A 17,768-nucleotide genomic window follows, 5' to 3' on the forward strand; every position below is an offset into this window, starting at 1 on the left:
GGGCAACGCGTTTGGGGGACGAAGAGGACGTCTCGGCGTGCTTTGATTGGCGATATGTAAAACCGAAGCGACTTGAAGAAAATTTATTATCAAGTTTTGAGGCAAAAGTTTGTTCTGGTCAGTTGGTGGCGATCTATGTGTGATGGCTTGAACACAAGTCCTTTAAGATGGTGGAATGTAACTTTTATACAAAGTGGGTTACATAGTGGGTTACAATATTAGTTCTTACAAAACTCTTTGCTTTTACTAAGATTCGGTGTTCTTAATGATTTCAAATCGTTTTTTTAACTATGTAGATAAAAAATATTTTAAAAGTATGTTTATATATTAAGGACTCGGGCGAATTACAGTTATGGGATTTAGTACAAATTTTAACTGAGCTCAATTAAAATAGTTATCAAGAAATAGTTCACAAAAATTCCAATTAAAAAAAGGAACAGATATTTAAAATATGTCTGGAATGCTTACAACTTTTCAGATTATTTTTCCTAGGTAATACCATCAAAGATAAGCATCACACTAAGATATAATTTCAGACAACTACCTCGAACCTAAGAAATAGTAAAATGTCGTCATCTTTTCATTAAATTTTTTCTAACTCTGGAACTCTTACAACCATATAGATTGTGTTTTCTAGGTTTTATGTATCCAGATTGATAATTTACAAGGGAAACCTTGAAGGATATCGCACTAAGATATAAATTCAGGAAACTCCCCCGAACCTGAAAGTTAATTCGTATTCTGTAATCTTTTCTTATAATTTAAGGCTAAGATTAATCCCATCTCCGGCCAGCGATGATGGCCCCGAGTGGGGCATTAAGGAGCCACACAACATTTACTCCACGCACTTATCGCATTCACAACTGCGGGCAAATTGCCTCCAGACCGTCCACCTCGCTGCATCCACTTCCACATCTCCGCCTTCAAAAGCCACATTCCAGTCTCCACATTCGGCTCTTTAGCTCATTTTCATTCTTATCCCCAGGCCTACACTAAAAGAAAAGAGGGAAAACAGGCCGTTATACGACTGCCCGCCCATTCCAATTTAATGGTTAAGCAAGTGGAGTCTTAACATAATTCATTTCCTCAGAGTTAATACAAATTAAAACTTTTTAAGAAAATCGTTAGTAGGAAAGAAAAATATATTTTATTTTAAAATTTCAGATGGTTGATTTACAACACAGGAAGTTAAAGGAAAGAGTAAAATCTAAAAGGACCGAACAGATATATATTATATGTTTTCGATTCTATGCCAATGGGTATTTTCAAAATACACCAATATTATTTCCAATATATTGATAAGATATTCTGATAACTTTGTTTTTATTTGTTTTTATCAATTCCATAATATATGGAGCGCATCACTTTTAATTATTTACCATATTGTGTTTGCTATTTTGGAGATTTTCAAATATTGCTGTTTTGCTCTAACCCATATTGATTTTTAGCGCATTTCGCTTTTTTTTTCACTTTTTCGTTTCGGGTGAATTTTTAAAGAAAAAAGATTCAAGAAATAGCATCCCATTATATCAAATATACATTATTCAATGGTAACAATGATTCCTAATAAATTTAGAATGTGAACATAAAATTGATCCTAACGTGTTTTTTCCTGTGTAGACTAAACTACTCATGTCTTACATTTATTGCATATTTGATAATCTTTTCCCCCTTTCTGTTTTTTTAGTATTTTAAACGATATGCATTTTGGATCAATTTTTCCGAGTGGAATGCCGCTCCGCTCGAGCAAGGCCACTTAACCGAGAACGAAGCAGGTCACTTACTTTGCTGTGCGCGCACTCGGATTACAAAGGGGATGCCACCAGCATAAATTCATTAAATTTGCCTAATTTCGTTTTGCCAGACGCACACACGGCACCCAAACACACACATTCGCCCGTACGGAATCCTACAATTGGCGCAGAGCTATGGAAATTAATGGGGTCGATCCGGAGTTCGGGGTTCGGGGTTCGGGGTCGGGTTCGGCGGAGGAGCCAAGACAACCAGTTGAAATTCATTGATTGTATTTACAACACCCGCGACACCACCTCCGCGAACCCACTCGACCCACTCGACCCCCTCGAACCCACACACATGCTCGCTGCTCTTGGTAATTTGACGCGTTATCACTTGTGTTGAGTTTGTTATCATTAAACCGGCGGCGCCGGCTGACGTACTTAGGCCAAATCAAAACTCAAGGAAGCCGAGGCGCCAAAACGGGCTCGGGCCCCCCACTCAAGTTCATAAAAGCCCGCCCCTCCAGCCGCCCGCACGCACATTAAGCACGCCTTAACTAACAGCCAGGCTGGGTCGCTTGTTTTTGACAACTTGGGCATAATAAGACATTAACTTCATGCACATCAAATACTTTATTTATGGGCGTCTGGGGTGAGTGCTGCACTGCGGCGAAAAGGGGATACTTTTATATGGGTGAACATTATAAAGCATGATCCCCGTTTCACCTTCGACTATTTTACTCTAATACGATTTGTACGGCTTAATACTATTTTTTCAAGTCTTCCAAGTTGCATATATAACAGGTTCAATTAAGTCCAAGTCAAAATCGAGTGTAAGAATCGAAACACCCTGCATAAGCTTAAGGTATTATCGTTATTTATTCTTCAAATAATATTACAAGTCATAAAACATTACATATTTTGATACATATTCAAATAATATCGAGGATATGTTTATGTTTTCGAAGTGTTAAATAAAAAACATTCACCTATTAAATTAAAATCTCTAAATGACTATCAAATTTCTACTATTGCAAATTCCATTTAAGTAATATTGGCGTACGCTTTAAATTGCACATAACAAACATATTTTCAAGAACCTATTTAAGAACTTGAATAATTGTTTATGAAACAGATTAATTTGTGATACTTATTCTTAGCAGACTATTTTCTTATAAAGTTCTTACAGTGTACCTTTGTGTTTGTAGAGTCTGCTTCCTTGGGCACTTCAAAAGAAGACGATTGTGACTGCGAGTGCCACGCCCAGTCGAAGATCCAAGGAAGCCGAAGCGCCGTCTTGGATTCCCCGGGCCTGCTCATAATTTCATCCTAGTCCCGCATTCCATCGAGTGGGGTCTTCTGGCCACCTCAACCTCCACCGCCCCCTGCTCGCCCACGCCTGTTTGATTTTTAATTTCGGTTTTCCCAGCCCAGAACGCCCCCTCCAGCGCCCCTGGCCCCCCGAAATTGGTTGCCTTGGCCCACGCTGTCTGTTTATTTACCATAGCTGCCTGTTTGGCAAATTAAGTGCAATTGCTTGAATTTAATTTCATGCAAATAAAAGTTTTGATTAGACGCCACACATACCGCCACCCAGTGCCGCCCCCGCCCCCGTCCCTGCCCCGCCCTCACCTTGCCGCCCATTTGATCCACCGACACATGCTCGTAATTAGGCACTTGGGCATACACATGCAAGTATGTGTGTGTGTGTTGGGGCGGCTCTACGTGCTGCCCCACGTGGCGTATGCGTAATATAAAACGAGGCGCATGAAATTTCCCAAAAATTGTATATGTGCCGTATATGCGGGTAATATAAACTATACGAGTTGGGTTCGTAATAAAATATGGCCAATGCTCTACACATGATTTAATTTTGCTGCACCATGAGTTTGCAACAACATACTTAAAACATGCAATTAAATCTGACGTCAAGATGTCTCTATTAAATTGTTCAAGTTAAAAATATATTTTTTGCAGGGAAGTAACCGATTTTTTAAAACGTAAGAGGGTTGGGAGTGGAAAGTATTACATGACTTTATTATAGACATAAGCCTTGTAAGTGGTTGAAATAAAATGTGTATATAAATAAATGGAGTCATTAAATCCTACAAAAATATGTACACATTTGTCAGAATTCATTAACTTTTAAGAAATTCTTAAATTTATAACCCAATAAAACATTCTTTATCAAAATAACTTTACACGGTGTATCTTTACTTGCAGTCTGTTTATGTAAATTCACTGCTAGCCTAGGATATATGAAATATTTTTGGTATACCTAAAAGTATTTGTTGAAAGCCTTCTTATAGGATGGCCGTTTAAAAAGCATATAGTTTCCCAGCGATGCCTATCATATTAAAGCTAGGTTAATGCATCGAAAATAATAAAAGCACCTTATAATTAATAAAGTTTACCCCGACCTTTCAAATGTCAAATTAAATTTCCGCTCAGCAGACCAGAAGCCGGCTGCCCGATTCGGGGAGTTCATTCTACGCCATTTAGTTTCGGCCTAAACTTGCAGCAATTTGTGTCATATTTCTGGGCCGCCACTCTCGGCACGGAACATAATTCAATAAAGTGTGGGCGGCCACATGCCGTTCACGGCCACGTCCCCAGCCCAGGAGCCTTGTCTATGGAGCCAGCCCGATGCCTGCATAATGATGTCGCAGCACATTACTTATTATGTAAATATAAAATTCAATTGTTTAAGCATTTAGCAGGCTGCATAATTTATTAAAATGGCACACCTGACGCATGCCGGCTGCCGACATGAAACAAAGGCTGAAGTTGCTTTGGGTACACTAAAAGAAGATTGTATAAAAGAGAAAGTTCCAGATTATGATTAACTGAATTGAGAAAAGCCCTATTGCAATGTTGGACGAACATAAGTTGAAAGTTATTTAAATAAAAACTTTATGACCTAGTAAAAATAATTATTTTTTATGAAATATGGAAATAAATATTATTTTTTGAATGACATGTAACATTCAACATCTCTTTATTTTTATATACATATCTTATAATGTTGCATAAATACTAAAGACAAGTATTCGAAATAATTATCTGGTTATATTTCTTCATTTTATATTTTTAAATCAGCGAACGGCAGCGACCCAATAACCGAGCATTGGGAATAGCTCTGCTCAGCCTTTGTCGGCACACGAACAGCATACGGACAGCAGCCGTCACACAACCATCGATAAGATGCAACGTATATCATTTTCATTTTCATTTATTGATTTAGGTACTCAAGATACTTTTCTTATAAGCCCTAGATTTTTCGAGTGTGGCACCCAGCCTGATGGGCGATGATGCTGCGTGATGGCTGCCTCAGCCGGTTCCCATCACGCTGACGTCTATTGGCTTTTGTTGTGTGCAGGCGACGGCCCGTATGTCGCTGCCTGACAGGAATATAAACAGGGGATGGGGTCCTGCCAAGGAGCCGAGTGCAGGGACTGCACGCGGCGATGAAATTGATTTTTAAACAGCCAACCAGCCAGGACGCAGCGCAGCTCATGTCGTTAGCAAATCATAAAAGTGTGGCCGCTGCTGTTCCCGCTCCCGCTGCTCCGCTTAATAGTTGTTGTTTTGTCATCGCATAATGAGGAAAGTGCTGAGCTCCACCAGCTCCTGCTCCTGCTCCTGGGTTCCCCTGGAGCTGCGGGCGGCACTGCATCTGACATTAAGTAAGATGGATGGCGTTGACGTTGCGTGCAGCATTTAGCCCTGATCCCTTTGAGTCCATATTGATGCCGGAGACGCGTCGTCGCCTTGGGGCAAAATTCAATTTGACCCGCCGATGACTTTGGTCAACTTCATTTTACGCTCAACTTTTAATGGGGCGCGGCCAATGACTTGATGAACCGTGTTCACCATTTGCACAGGACAAAAAATAGCCAGAATTTCTGGTTAAAATTATCTGAGGTACAGGGATATTTTTAAAGGTGTCTGAAAAATTAATAAGATATGTGCCTATTTAACCGTAGGTAATTTCAGGCCCTTTAAGTCTTCTTTTCAGGTATCTTTTCATTACAGTTGAATTAATACCTTAAAATTATTGAAAAATCTGCGTTGAATCAGCGTTTTATTTTTGTAGAATATTCTTAAGGAATTTAAAGATGAATGTATCTAAAAAAACAGCGTGTAAAACATTTATGAGTGCAGAATAGTGATTATAATCACCAAATAAAGAGCATTTTCCCTTTATTTATAGTCCGCATATAGCTCTTCTTTTAAATCCCCTTAAATCAAAGTGTTTTAAGGAAACGTCAAAATTTTCATAGCTCAAGGACCCTTTTTTGCGAGTGCACCAAACTCTCAACTGACTGCGAAATTAGCGTTGCAAATATCCCTAATGTTGTTGTTGCCGTCCGCAGCGTCGTTAGCCAACTGATTTTCCGTATTAAAGTTGCAGTCAAGTGGTCTGTCCTTCAGGGCTCCGTTGTTGCTGGACGCGTGCTTTTATGCAAGATTTATGGCTATTTAAACGACGCATAATGTGTCCTGGCTGCTGCTGCTTCCTCATCCACCGGCAGACACACCCACCCCACCCACGGCACACCCGGGCGCAAGAAAATACTTACGGGCCGTGAATGTGTGCGAGCTGTGTATGCAAACACCAAGCCACACTTCTTGACAACGTGTTCAAGTGGTCCTGGGCTCCTGCGCCTGCCCCACCCACTGCACCCATCTCACCCACGGCGCCCTTGCCATATTTTATTTACATTTTTCACTCGTCGTCTGCCTTGGCACATCCTGTTGTTGCTTTTACTTCTGTTGCCGGGCACTAAAAAAAAGTCTTAAATACCACACATTGAATAATACAGGTCGATTTGGAAGTAAATAGATTACAAATTTTGTAGTATGTTTTATTAGGAAAAAAAAAAATATATATAATAAGGTACTTATAAAAATATATTTCACATACATTTTTATGATCGGGCTATTATAGAACATTGCTGTTAAATATACGTTTACACATATAATATATAGATCCATAAATTCGTTATAGATATGTATTAAAATGAAAAAGATGCATTCAAAAAAATGTAGAAAGTGCAGCTGCTTAAAAAAGCAACAACTTAGGATTTCAAAAACAATTTCAAATATATCACATATATGCCCAGTGCTTTTTCTCTGAGTGCCTTGTTGATGCTCCTGCCTTGACTGAATCCTTTTTGTAGCCCGCCTGCTGTTTGCTTTCACTGCTCTTCTTGGGCTTTCCTTTCGGTGCCATCCCCCGCAGCTCTGCATTCGTTTTATTTGCATTTTTGTTTTCATTTTCTAATGAGCTGTAATTTCTTCTTTTATTTGCAGGCGTTATGCGTGCGTACACAAACAATAAACGGCAAAAAGGGGAAGCCCCCGCCGCGTGTGTGACTGTGTGTCTGAGGTGTGAAAAGCACTTCTAATATGCAAATGGCTTTCTTTTTGCCCCGGCTTTCACTCGGCCCGCCTGTCTGTCAGGGCCCGAGCCCCAGCTTGAGTTCAGGCCAAGGCCAAGTCGGCAGAACTTGTAATTACCAGTGTAATTGCATTCCAATCAGCGGACAGGACGGACTGGCTGAAAAGAGCGTGCCCAAGTTATTGTAGATCTGCAACCGCTCAGATTTCATTACAGCTAATTAAACCTCGCATGTGGGTTGATTGCAGTACTAAGGCGTTTCGTTCTAGCATTTACATTTATACTTGGGAATATTACTGGTTTTAGGATGCCTGAAACTTACAAAAACTGATATTATATAAAATGGTTTATTATAATGTGTACAAAAACCTTTAAGTATTCGTTAAGTTTTAAAGCCAAAAATGGAATTATTTATAAATTTGTAATAAGCTCGAATTAAGTTATTGCGTGTGTAATTTTATTTTTCAACAATATATAACAAGACTTTAAGATATTTAACTACAAATTAATTTAATAAAAAATATTTTATCATTTACGTGGTTTTTAAAACATCCTTGTAATAAATTACAATCCCATTTGTTAAAATAGTACATATTAACATTAAAGTATTTTTTACGCACGTTGAATACTTTGAAGTTTTAAGTTGTACGTACCAAAATATATTTCTAACCTGACATTTTATGTTTTAATCATTTAATTAGTTTTCCCTCTATTCATTTCCATTCAAATTTACTTTAAGTAAACGGAATCGTTGTTGTATTATCTAAATATACAAATCCGAATTCCTTAAATATTGAGAATTTCAATGGGTTTCAAACAAAGTAAAAGTCAGCAATGTGCCCGAAATGTTTGTAGTTTTTTTGCTCTTGTTATTTGCCCAACAAAATATGCTACGAATGGGAAGGCCTTCAAGATGCTGCCCCTTTCTGTGGAATGCCCGGCATCGCCGCCCCCAAGGTCAGCCAGCTTATATTATTTAATTTGTTTGATTTGCCCACTTTGTGGCCTTGCTCGGCTTTCTTTGTTATCTAGCAAAAATTATCTGCATTGCAATTTGTTATGCAGAAATTCAATTTGCTTAACATTTCATTGGCAGCAACTTCTGGCGGTGCAGCCCGGGGCAGTGGCTTTGGCTTTGGCGCTGGCGTTTCGCTTTGTGGTGCTCCAGATTCCGCCCATTCCGGCCCAGAAATCTTCGTCTCCAGTTCGCCATTCTCGTCTTGCAGCTCGGAGAATGGCCTCCAGTTAGCGCGTTGTCGAAGCACCAGAAGAAATAAAACGTGACTTGTGTTAAGTGATTAGACAAAGTTTTGGGGATACCTCCAAACAAATGTTAACTATAAGAGAACCAAAAATCGGTTTATTTTAAAGTAGTATTATGGTTTTAATGGACCATGACACAACAAGTCAACAACATTCTAAGGGCTTACAGAACATTTTCCCAAAACAAGATTTACCTTAATTATTAAGATCAAAGTTATATATAAGGCATACATACAATTTACGTATTACTTAGTGGTATAATGGTATTCCGTTGAAAAATTAAAAATTATTACAATTGGTCACTTAGCACACTTCTTATACTATATTAAATATTTAATAGTGAGTTTATTTTTTGCACCAAGAATTTAATTTGCATTTCAGGTGGACAACTTCACTTGCCGTTATGAAATTTCGCCCTCCATTAGATCAAGACCCACATCCCCGTGGATTTTCCTCAGTGCCATGGATCTGGTTGACTGGCTCGACTGCGTGGCAGTTGGCTGGGTGGCCTCGCCTCGGTTAGGCAGGCGCCCAGTCAGTCGACTCGGTCGACTACTCCATTAGCCTTTGGAGTGTAAAATTGTGCAAACAATTTCAATTATCCCCGAAGACGCGTTGCAGACTGCTTGTCTGGGTGCACGAAGGAAAAAGTACCTCTTAGGTTTATAATAAATACACAATTTAATATGGGAAGTTAAAAATGAAATTATTTTTATTGTATTTATGTTACTAATATATTTAATAAATTGTCTAAAACTTCATTTTCAGGGTGAGTTATTATAATAACTGGAAATGTAACCTTGGGCTAAAATAAGTCCCGGTTATGTTATTTTAAAAATTGACACCTTGAGCTATGAAAATCTTTTAGGTTAAAAAGTCCTTGTTTTGATATTTTAGATACTAACACCTTAAGCTGAAGGTCCTGTAAAAAGCTACTTGAGGATGTTTTCAAAACATGCGACTTGAATCGAAAACTGCTCTATTTTCCGTTAAATATTTTCCTTTCTTGTGGTTCCAGATTCTTGGTTATATTTTCAGTGCTGGGGAGGGAATGTGGCTGTGAAACGAGATGACAGCGAGCAGAAAAGAAAATATGTATGTAATAATAAGGCCAGCGAAAACAAGTATTTTAATGGCCGCGGACACTGGCTGCCTCTCGTTGCCGCCAATCCTCCGCGAAATTGGAGCAGCTAGAATTTAGCCTGGCAATTGACTTGGAATCCAGGCTCTGGAGCACGGAGTGCGGGCTCGGACCTCGCCCCAACTTCGGACTCGGACTGGCTCCAAATTAAATAAGGCAGCTCCAACTGGATCTGGACCAGAAGAAGCGACGGCCAAATTGGGCCAACCAACTTTGAGTGAACTTTAAGCAGGGCACACACAAATTGCTAGCTTATGGCCAATGAATGCAAGACGTTGCAGTGGACTGCCAAAAAAGGACGGGTTCGAGCACAAGTATCCCAGGAAGTCGGCGAGAGAAGATGGCGAACACGAAAACGCAGAGCCGGAAATTGGCGGCCGCCATTGGCTTTAAAGACTCGGATGACTCGGACTTTTGCTGGCCACTTTTTGCCGTACATACAGAGTTTTCCTCTTGCCAGCTGGCGGGGTTTTCATTCAATCATCCATTTATTTTTTGACCATTTTCCAAGACAACTTGGTGGTCACGATGTTGTGCGCAGGAGGAGAAACTCACCGTCCGTCGGTGGAAAACAGGAAAAGCGGAAAAGCGGAAAGGAGAGGGACTTAGTGCGCTAAGAAATTCTTTCAGCCGGAAGCGGAGAGATAACATTGTGTGTGTAAGTGTGAGCCAGTCTGACGCTTTGTATATAAATGCAAGTAATGCGGAAAATATGAAAAATGTTTGGCATGTAATAAAGGGAAGAAGAAAACGCAACAGCGGGAAGAAAAGCTCTCTACAAATATAGGAAAATATTCAGTGCAAATAATAATAAAGGACCATTACAAAGTGGCATGCGTTATAATTGAAAATAAATACGACAATGGAAAGTGCTTCTGGGGATGGGAAATCGAAGAAGGGACCTTGAAGGAAGTGAAAACAAGAAGAAAAAACAAATAGCCCAGTAACTAATTGATGACTGAGCTGGCCGTAGATCCCTTTACCCAGAACCATTGCAGTAGATTAACTCAACCAGATTCGCTTGGTCATCCAGTAATCAACAGCTAGAGCCACTGATTGGGAACTATTTCAAGAGTGATTTTGATGTTTTGGGAATGTTGCTGTCGGGGAATATTATTTACTGATCATTTTCTGGAGGCATAACATTTAGTACAATTTAAATGTTACATAGTTTGTCTACAAGTGATCTTAATAATTTCCCTCAAGTATTTAAGAAATGATTTACATCTAATACCTTAAATACTTTAAACAATGTAATTATTAAGATAGAAAATTATTTAAAAATACAAAAAATGTCAAAGCATTTAAATAATATTCTTTTATATTGAATTCTTAAGAAAATAAAATGTTAGTTTATATAGTAAATAATTAATTATATATTATTTTAAGATAATGCGTATATGTTCCGTTTACATTTCTTTAAGCATCCTGACTATTTTTAAAGTCGTGGTCTAGATAAATTATAATTTTGTATTTATTAATGAAATATGTCCAATCTTTTTGCACTTCCATTTCTGACAGGAACCCTAGCTCTTAACCGTCTCATTATGGACTCTAGGACCTTAATCACCTTATGAAAGCCAAGCCGAATTCGAGCCCCTCGCACCTATTATCCAATTCCAAAGGGAATGAGACCTCCAACAGGTGAGCAGCTCGGATTATGCCCGTCGGGCGGCTGAAGTGTAACCAATTAATTCCCTGCAGCTGTTGACGGATGGCCAACAATGTGCCGCTGCTTACCTAAGCCAACTTACATAACAAACAAATTATCCCGGCGACCAGGGGCCCACATAATTATGGAGACCCTGAGCCAGGACCCCGATACACAAGGAGTGGCAGCAATCCGAACCCAAACGTCCAATTTCTGGCACATAATTTACGGGGAAAAAAGAAAAATCGCTTTTCAATTGGACCCTGGAATGGGGGTCTCTTTGAATTGCGATTGCCAGGGGCGGGGTATCGGCAGGGGGGCTGTATTTTCTTCGATCCACCGTCGGAAAACAACATCTGCGCTGTGTTTCGGAGGCGCAATGGCAAATGAAAATTCGAAAATTATTGCAGCGGCAGAAGGAGCCTGCCGAATTCCGGAGGCACGGTCCCAGTCACAGTCGCAGCATCATTGAAATGTTTTTGGCACTTTCGGCGTGAAGTTGCCGATGCCGATGTGGATGTCGATGCCTCTGCCGTTATGATTATTATTATTATTGGCAGCACTCCGCCCCGATTTCCCCCGGCCTCTGGACAACAATGCATGGATGGATTCAGGAGTAATTTTCCGATTCGACAAACGACAAATTTCTTTGCCTCTTTCGACACTTTCCAAAGGGGCGGCGGTTGGGGGCCATACGTTCTGGCCCGACTGCCGGTGCTGCATTTGAAATTTATGACTTTTTGACTATTGGCAACAGATTGTGGAGCGGCTTCATTATTTGGCCTGGAAAACTTTTGAATTTTAATTCGAAAATTATGCCCCATTCAGCCGTTTTAATGAACTGTGCAGCGCGCCCAATTTCAATGACCTTTTTATGGCCTCGCCGCCGTATGAGTAACGATTTTTGGGCCCTAATTAGGCCGTAAATACATTAAACATTAGTATGCCGCAGTTTGGTCTTTGTGCTGGGCCGTTAATTGAGCCAAACTCGCTTGGCAAAAGTCAAAAGATGTAAATTGTAACTGCACAGAAGGAAAACGGATCGAAGTTAACCTTATACGAACGAAGTTTACTAAAATGTACAACTCTTTTTGCTTTGGTTTTTACCTATTATTATTTTGATGATCCGTTTCTGGTAGCTAAAAGTCTTTTTAACCAAAATATGATACTCTTTGAAACATATTTTAAATATCTAGTAACCTTAAGTTAAAGTGTGCCTTTTAAAAGAATACTTCAAACATTTTTCAAAAATCAAAAAAAAAATTATTAGTGAAAAATATACAATAAATATCAAAAAGATAATCCTATCTTATACATTTTTTTTTTTTGTGAAATGTTTTTGTAAGCACGCACAGGAAATAGAAATCCGGACTCTTGACTCCCCAAAGGCGTTAAGTATGTGCTCTGCAATGCGTGCTGTGATTTGCCAAAAAGCCAAAAGAATCCTACTGTCTTTTTGAGTGACCTTTAAATACCCTTCTATACTATGAACCTACAAAGAAGCATTTTTATAAAAATCTTAAAAACACATTGGCTCAATATAGGAATAAACAATTATATTTGCTTTTACAAATCGTTGATATAATATTTTCAAAAACTAGTTTAATTTTAAAACAATTTAAAAGAGAATGTTAAATAGCCATAAACTAAAATACTTAAATTAATACTTGTTAACTAAATAAATGTTTACTGTTATTTTTAATGGACTAACCAAATACTATTTAATTGAAAAAAAATATTTTTTAGTTCTTTTAGTTTTTCAGAATTCTTATTGTAGATATTCATATTAAACCATAAATTATTATGAAATAAATAAATTTGAGGTATAACCATAACGAAAACAACCTCAACAAGCTTACAAATATTGAAATTAAGCACCGGTCTATAAATTAAAAAAAATTCTTTAAAGCGAATTGAGAAAGTCAGACGAAAGTTGGGTCTCGAATTTCCAAGAGCATTTCCCTGGCCCTCCAACAATGTTGCTGCCATATTTTACAGCAGCAGCTACAGCAACAGTGGCGTGGGCGAAAAATCGAGTTAGTTGCCAACATTTATGCGCGTTTCCGGTTGCAATTGTCACGGGACCGGGACCAACAAGAACTCAGAGATGGGGGCGGCAGAAGTCGAGGTGCTTCGGATCGGATCGGGAGTCCAGGCGATGCAGGACAGACTTTGGCCCCCGTAAAATATCAGATTTTATGCATTTAGCTGGCCAAGTGCACACACAAACTTTTAATTTTATTTCGGTCGTCTGCGCGAAGCCAAAAGCTGAAGTCGGACCTGGCTGTCCATCGGGCATTTTATGGTCCTTGGCCACCTGGCCCAATTATATTGACCATTGGCGACTTTAAGCCGGAGTGGAGTGCAACTTTGTGCCACAATTATGCTTGGCAATTAATTTCGACTCGCGGGTGCATTAGGGCGAGCCGAAGACGAGTTACAACTTACTACACAACTGCACATCGCACCTGCCGCATTGTAAACTATGCTGCGGAATAATGCTGGCAGTGGCTTATCTGCACAGAGGCACAAAGCAAGTTTGTTGGCCAGCTTATCGCTTCGGTGGCCAAAACTTAATGCCTGGCTCGATGGCGATTAAACTGCAATAACAGAAACAGACCCGCCCAATCGTCCGCACTCAATAATCGGGATATTTGTTGTTCAAAAAATGTTACATCGCCGCAAATGTGTTTTTCAATTATCACCGGGATTATGTTAATTTGCGCTTCTTTCCTGCGCGTTTGCAACCGCAACAAATCGCCGATTTATGTGCATTTAGTAAGTAGATTTTACAGATTTTACACATGTTATGGCATTAATTTATGGTTATGCGAGTGGATGAGTGCGGGATTCTGTGTTGGATGTAATGGTCGTGATAAGGGCATGACTTGATGGAGAAGTCTTATTACACGCGGGCTTTAATTGAGTTTTAAAACTGTCATGTTCGGCGCAATGTGTATTAACTAGTTATTTTATTGCATTTTTTGTTGCAAATTGAAGCTGTGTTTACATAGGAAAGTTATGAAATAATTTTAACATAATTATTTTGTCATTATTTTTATGATTTGAAAATATTGTCCAACTGCTTTCTGGAGAACATCTTTTTATATCTTCATCACCAGTAGAACTCTCCATTCGATTGAGGGTCAATAAACAACACTTAATATGAACCAGAACAGATTGCTCCCCACAAGTTCCATCCATTTCGTTCGCTTTTTTGGGGAACAAGGAAGGCCACCAGTTAATATAAGTTTGATTCCACTTGTAATGAATCTTTCCAACTATTTCTTTATGCCGCACTCACAAAAGGAAACTTTCGCAGCGACACAGATTTCATTCCGAGACCATTCTGTTCCATTTACTGGCATAGTTCTGCTGGGAATTTCGGTGCTAGTTTCGCACTTTCAGCAGGAAAAGCTCGTCATTTAATTACAAAGGGGGCAGGAAACGGGGATCGGGCATAAAAGAGACATTCCATTTGGCCGGCCAACATGAAAGTATCCAAGTTTAGGCAAATTAAATTACATACTTTAGTTTCGGGGCCAGACACCAAATCAAAGATGCGGCAATGTGTTAGCCATGGCCAAGTTACGGACAATTCGGATTAGCAAACACAAAATATCTTAAATTATTTTGCCAGTCCGTCCGGTCCGAGTGAATTGGGAACTTTGCTCCTGCCGTTGCCACACTTTGACACATTTTGTTGATTTTCTTGTTGCTGCGTGGGTGACGCCCACGGGGCGCATTAGAAATGTTAGAAATGGAATGGAAGGGCCGGCCTGGGCAGGTTGGGATTGTTTGATGCTTTTAGCTAAAGGGCCAATATTGATTTCGATCTTAATTAACTTTGGCACATTTGCAGCAGCCTCCAGCTCCGCCCCCTGGATGGCAAAAACAAAAAAGGAAAAAAATAAAACAGACAAAAAACACCGGAGACGCTCGGACATTTCTCCCGTAGAGGTTTATTTGTGCTTGTTTTCTCTTTGGGTTGCTCCTTTTGCTAATTTGTTTGTGTGCACGTCTCTGTGGCGGTTGCTTTTGCACTGAAAAAAATCGATTAAATGGGGAGTAGGTTTAGTAACATTATTTTAAATATTCTGGGACATCTTTGCAAGCAAGCCAAAACTTATAAGATAGCAGACGGACCTGTACATAATACAAATCTAAAGAATGCCAGCATGTCTTTAAATTTTTTTGAAGTTTCGAAAAAAGTTATCATTTATTCAAAAGATCGATACAGCCATCAAAATCTAAATTCTTGTTCTGTCAGTGGACTCTGTTTCTCTAGTTTTAGTAACATTATTTTAAATATTCTGGGACATCTTTGTAAGCAATGCCAAAACTTATAAGATAGAAGACGGAATACAAATCTAAAGAAAAATTTATGTTTTAAGTGCTTTTAATCATCTATTGAAGAATTAGCAAGCATTTGTCTAGGAAACCAAAAAAATCTCTAGGCGACGGCAATAAAATAAAGTTTCCGTAATTTTACAAAATTGGATATTGGCAAAAAAATTTTTGATTATAAAAACCATTTTAAAAATGTCTTACAGATTTGATGCTTTAAATTGAGCTTCCTTTGATTTCTTTAGAGCTTCTGAACTCTATATTAATAATTTTTTAAGAAATCTGGTAAAAAAAACCTTAAAAAGTCTTAATAACCATTTTATCAGCTGGTAATAATTTAAAAGATATTAGTATCTGGCATAAATACAAAAATCTGTTCTCCTGCAGATACAACCATCAAAAACTAAATTCTTGTTCTGTCAGTGGACTCTGTTTCTCTACTGACTTTTTAACCGTACTGATCTGCGTTCTAAGAAAGTATTTCTGACCCTAAATTAGTGATTTTCCGCCGTGTTCTATCTGGATCCCACCCATCCGTTTCGCTTTCGCACACGGTTCCATGTTGTGTTTGCGGAATATTCTAAAGCGCAGCTCAAATGGGTGTCAACCCTTGGCGAAAAGTTTCCACTGCGGCCAGTCTGCTTTTGGTTTTACCTCAGTTGTATCGCACACAATACTGGCTCCCATTGCGTTTGTGTGTGCGGGGGCCCTGAACTTTTGCCATTATCAGTGTTTGCCACCAGGACAACCCATCCAACCTCGAACCTCGAACCACAATCCCTTCGCCCAGGTCCGCACTGATATGGTATTTTTTGATTGGTTTTACAGGGACTTCAAGTGGCGCTCGCTTTGCGTTTTAATTGCCAACTGAATTTTTGCAACACTCTGTGTGGGGTGGACTGCAAACAAATTTAAGCAAATATTTTTCTAGGCTTTTGTCTGCAACTGCCAAAAAGAGTGAAGAGTGCTGATGTGACTGTGAACTGCTCTTCTCCTGGCAAATCCAATCAAAGAATCTTCCCATTTCTCTTTCAGCAGCAGATTGATTGGGCTGAAAAGTTGGTTTCTTTTATATATTTCTACGCTCTATCCGTTTCTTTTTACGGCAGTGCTCTTTGGAAACCATCAACGGTGACAGGATGAGTAGTAAGCGAGGAATAAATGAAGATGATTCGGCAGCAAAGCCCAATTTGAAATCCCATTTTATTTTGTTAATTTGAATCACAATTTACTTATTATTTACAGATTTAGCAGATTTCCTACCACCTTAAAAGTTCGGAATCCAGCTTAAAGAGTTATTTATCAGAATGCCACGGAAATCTCTTAAGGTTAAGAATTTCTTTAGAATGTAACCAAAAGTATGCGACAATATATTTTCACCACAAAAGTTCTGGGAGTAGCCCCCATGTTTCTAAGAAAAATTTCCCATTCTTAGTATCGATGGAAATGTCGCTTTTCCCCACCTCTATTTGCCAGTTGGTCTAAACTTCCCAAGCTGACCCCATTCAAATAACTCACTTCACTTGCGCTATTTGCGCAACGGCTGCCAGGGCCATTATTAATTGATAATTTGTTAATTAAAATCACTTTGGCCGGCACATTGTTATGCGCAACATCTTAGCGCGCCGACTTTGATGTGACCTTAAGTAGGCATAATTATAATGCATATTGAAAGCCATATTCGGGAATTGAGCACTGCGTATTTATTTAATTACAATTGGGCAACTTTCAACTTGAATGGCTGCCTCCCGCATCACCGAGGGCACAAAAGGCCATGGCGGACAAAAGCTCAATGAAAAGGCATTTAATAATAATATTAGTCAACCGATGGCTGAGTTGCCAGGCGTTTAATTAATGAAAACGAAATGGCGCTTGTATGGAAATGTTTAAAGTGCCCAGGAGCCGAGGGGCGGCGAAAGTGAAAGCGAAGGCGGCAAAAATAGGAAACAAGGCCAACATCCTTCAGTCATTCTTTATTTTGTACTTCGCCGACTGGCAGAACGAAACTTTTAATTAAACAATTTCTGGCCTGGCAACGCCGAAAAAATTCAACTTCTTACGACAAATTGCATAAAAAACAGAAGCAACACAAGCCGCACAACCCGAGTATAGCGTCACATTAGAAAGTCCGCCCAGCATTTAGATCTAATTAAATTTCTGACTTTTCCGTTGTCATGCAAAGCCGAATAAATTCGGGCTCATAGATCCCCAGCTACCCAGTCGCAG

The sequence above is a fragment of the Drosophila subpulchrella genome, unplaced genomic scaffold (assembly GCF_014743375.2).
Source record: "Drosophila subpulchrella strain 33 F10 #4 breed RU33 unplaced genomic scaffold, RU_Dsub_v1.1 Primary Assembly Seq354, whole genome shotgun sequence".
In the NCBI taxonomy this organism is placed as follows: domain Eukaryota; kingdom Metazoa; phylum Arthropoda; class Insecta; order Diptera; family Drosophilidae; genus Drosophila; species Drosophila subpulchrella.